The 4,185-nt window shown below is 38.0% G+C and overlaps 1 long non-coding RNA gene across 1 annotated transcript in view; it reads left to right on the top strand.

Moving 5' to 3' along the window:
- The window catches only part of LOC139821446 (uncharacterized), a 31,966-nt gene extending 29,114 nt beyond the window's left edge, over nt 1-2,852 (top strand). The window contains exons 2-3 of the long non-coding RNA XR_011734258.1: nt 977-1,225; nt 2,753-2,852. This is a non-coding gene — a long non-coding RNA (uncharacterized lncRNA). The remainder of the gene's footprint in view (nt 1-976; nt 1,226-2,752) is intronic.
- The last annotated feature ends 1,333 nt before the right edge of the window (nt 2,853-4,185 follow it).

Genomic DNA, 4,185 nt, shown 5'->3' with positions numbered 1-4,185 from the left:
TACGTACATAATGTTTATCATCCACCCTTGGGAAAACATGTAGAAATAATATCGTGTAAGTAGAAGTAAGATTCAATGCGTACAAAAAAAAATCCATCTAATAATTATTTTAGTAATCCAAATACGGATGCAGGATGACAAGAAGAGCAGCAACAGTAGTTGCCGGATCTTGCGTAAGATGGCGAGCAATCGAAAAAAGGACAGATGTCATTTCGTTAGACAAAGACAGATATAGGGAAAACAAAATTAGAAAGGTTGACATTATCGACATCGAGGAAGTTTGCCAGTCACTGCAGGATCCCCTTAAGGTGATCCTGGAGCCGTCTGTATTACCGACCAAATTCTATATCTGTCCTTGTATAGACAATGATGATAGACAAGGATAGACATGGTTATAGGTTATAATTTCTTCGGAGCTCTCATTTTTATTCCAGGCTTTCAATCTCAGTTTCAAAGGTACGTTATTGTTTGTGCACGTCTTCTGAAGAGTGGGAACAATTCATTTCGTACATATTACTTATACAACTGTTTATATTAAAAAATAAGGTTATGCATTTTTACATTTTTTTCAATTATTACTAATTATTTTACATTCCCACTTTTCATTAGTACCTATACTTTACTCCTGTAAAAGGATTTTGCGATCAAAGCCGTTTCAAAGAACGAGCTTTGACTGTAATTGTTGGTATCCAGGATCCCCTTAAAGCTATTATTTTGCAATTTGATGTAAATCATTTCTAAAACGAGTTTTTTAGCATCCTTAACAGAAGCCGTAACGTCCGGAAACTTGTAATATAAAAATATATCTGTCTTTTGACATTACGCACTAATAACCGCTTCGACTCTCTTATTACTAATTTTTCTTTTATGTTCTTATTATTATTGAGAGTCCTTAATTATTTTATTATTATTTTTAAATAAATTGTTTGTGTTTTGGATGAGATATATTTTTATATTTTTATTTTACATATTCCAGAGACTCTGAGGAAATATCCACCTCTTCCAATGTTTAATCGCATTTGCACCAAGGAAATCAATCTACCGACAACGAACATTTACCTGCCAAAGAGGACTTTAATAACTATACCGGTGCTTGGGCTGCATCAAGATCCGTCGATATATCCGGACTTAGATAAATTTAACCCGGAATGGTTCAACGCGGAGATAGCAAAACGGCATCCTTATACTTTTTTGCCATTTGGAGAAGGCCCACGAATCTCTATTGGTAAGGATATGAGTAAATCCATTAATATATATATATATATATATATATATATATATATATATATATATAATCTATAATTAATTTATCGAATTATTGTTTAAAATTATTTTTATCGTTTTGTGCACGTCTGTCTTTTGTAATTTTTATTTTACAATGAGGAACGTCACAATATACTTGCGTCTTAAAGACTTCTTTAATTATATTTAAGAAATGTATTTGAAAATTATTTAGATTAACGTACCCCCCTTTAATAGCTTTTAATTGCTTATTTAAAAGTAAACAAAAAAGTTCAAGAACTATAACAGTTTGTGTCAGTGCTAAGGGAAGTAATTTACTGATATGTGTGTATAGACAGTACACATGTAAGCGGGAGTGAGTGAGGGTGGACTTCGGTTTGCATGGAAAGTTGAAAACACGAACCGTATAATGAGAGACCTTGCTTTACTCTATAAGCAGGCCGGGGTTGGGTGGTGTGAACCTCGCTTTGATCCACTCCATCCTGTCTCTGCTTACAGGGCGAAACAAGGTCTATCATTGTACGGTTCAGGTTTTCAACTTTCCACGCAAACCGAGATCAACCCCCATCCACCCCTCTCCCACTTACATTTGTACTGTCTATACACATATATCTGTAAATTACTTGCCTTCCCGGGAAAAAAACATATATAATTATATATAAACTAGATTTTTCGCCCGCGCTTTGCGCGGGCTTAAAATCTATTTCCCTCTCCCCTAACTCATCCATTAATTAGGAGCATCAAATTCGATATTCTTTCTCCTCAAATTCTAACCTACATCTTCGAATTTTTTTTTAATAGATAATAAATAATAGATAATATTATAGATGCAGATTAGCATATTGTCAAATATTTCAAAAATGTAATCCCCTAGATTGAATTGAGTCTTTAAATTTTATTTTTGCTCGCGTCTCGCTCTTTTACCCTTTGGTGACTCGCCATTATTGTGTGACTCTCTCTCATTTTATTTTCTTTTTGTTCCTTTTTTTCTATTTTGTTTAAAAATTCTACCGGGTTTAGTTTTACATTTGCTGCCTTTCTGTTCTAATATCAATTTATTTATTCTTTAGTTCGCCCGCGCTTCGCGCGCTTTTACCCTCTGAAAAATTATCCATTAATGGAAAATTAAACTTATCCTCCAAAAATTAAAAAAATTTTAGCACTGGTTTCAAGAAAATCGGTCTATTAATACTTATTATTTCTCGAAAAATTTGAAAAACTTTGAAACCGGTTTCCAAAAAATCGGTAACAAAAAATTCCGTAAGAAAAAAATCAGCTTGATATCTCAAAATTTGCAAAAATTGGAGCAATCACGTACATTTTTTTAAACAGAAATCGGAAACCCCTTTATTATTAGCAATTTTTCTAATTTTATTACATTATTTAGTTCCTTCTACCCCTTTTTCATATATAATTCTTTAAGATTCGGTCAATTATTTCCTGAAAAATTGGAAAAATTTTGTAACCGGTTTCCAAAAAGATTAGTAACGAAAAATTATATACTTTATAGCAAGAAGGAGACAGAAGGAGGTTACAGATGGCTTAAGGAGCGGGAGGATAAAAGGAAAGAGAAGAGTAGGAACAAAAGGGTTGCACAGAGTCAAGTAGGACAGGGGGTTAGGTTAGGTCGGAGGAGTGTGAGTATGTGTGTGAAGGGGTCTCCCGCAGGAAAGTCCAACCAAGTCCCCACGAAGGGGTGGGAGGGTTCAGTATGTAAAGGGTCGCATATGGCCACGTCGGGTAGATTAAGAGAAGATTTGTAAAGGGTTGGGTACATCCCTACAAAACGCCATTTCTGTAATTTGTCAGAATTAGAAATAAATCATACTACTACTATACTTTATAGCAATCCCCGGAAAATTCTACCCTTACTTCATATACAATTCTTTGAGATTCGGTCAATTATTTCCGAAAAAATTGGAAAGATTTTGGAACCGGTTTCCAAAAAGATCGGTAACGTAAAACTATAGCACTCCCCGGAAAATTCTACCCCCGTTCATATATAATTCTTTAAGATTCGGTCAATTATTTCCCGGAAAATTAGAAGAATTAGAAAAATCGGTTTCCAGAAAATCGGTAACAAAAAACTATACACATCATGGCACTTGCCGGGAAATTCTACCCCTACTTCATATAGGCCTGCAACTCAACCGCCAAAAGTCTTCTAAAATGCGAGTAACCGGCAACGACGAGATAACCAGCTCTAACTATGAAATATCGAAAGTACATCGTGTGACAAGTAAATAAACGAAAGTTCGTTAAAATTCGTGCGTCGGAACAATACATGATGAATGCAATTATATATATATTTGTCTCTACATGATCATATATAGGTAATTATATATAATCATATACATGTAACGTTCACGTTTTCTCGCTCGGAATTCGCTCGCCAGGCCAGGGTGAGAAAACGTGGAGACACTGGTTGGTTTTACTAAATAGTCTTTATTCTTACTAACTATGTGATACAGAAATGATGGAGGGCGTACGTGTAGGTGCGTGTGTGTGTGTGTATTGCTCCGCTGAGCCGCAGTGTACGTGTTAGGGTCGATGCGGGGCAGTCCCGCAGACGGGTAGACGAGTTCACGACTCGCCGAGACGGATTCGCGGACAAACACGGAGGCCCGGTGGCCTTACGGATTCGCGGGCGGAGGTGCGGCTTATATCTATCAGGTAGGACGGTCAGGAGCTCAGTTGGGGGCGCCCGACTGAGCGGCCCGTACACCGGGGGCACCCGGCTCGAAGACGGGGGCACCCGTCTTCCGTACGGCGGAAAGGGTCGGGGGCGCCCGACCCAGAGGCAGGAGAGGGCAGGTAATGCCAACCGGGAGCACCCAGCTGGGGAGGCTCGTACCCTGGGGGCACCCAGGTGAGAACGGGGGCACCCGTTCCCTGTACGGAGGACGAGGTTGGGGGCACCCAACCTAGAGAAGCGGTCTCGGA

The sequence above is a fragment of the Temnothorax longispinosus genome, chromosome 11 (genome assembly GCF_030848805.1).
Source record: "Temnothorax longispinosus isolate EJ_2023e chromosome 11, Tlon_JGU_v1, whole genome shotgun sequence".
Lineage (NCBI taxonomy): Eukaryota > Metazoa > Arthropoda > Insecta > Hymenoptera > Formicidae > Temnothorax > Temnothorax longispinosus.
Note: the sequence above shows the minus strand (reverse complement) of the source record. Positions and strands in the feature narration are given on the sequence as shown.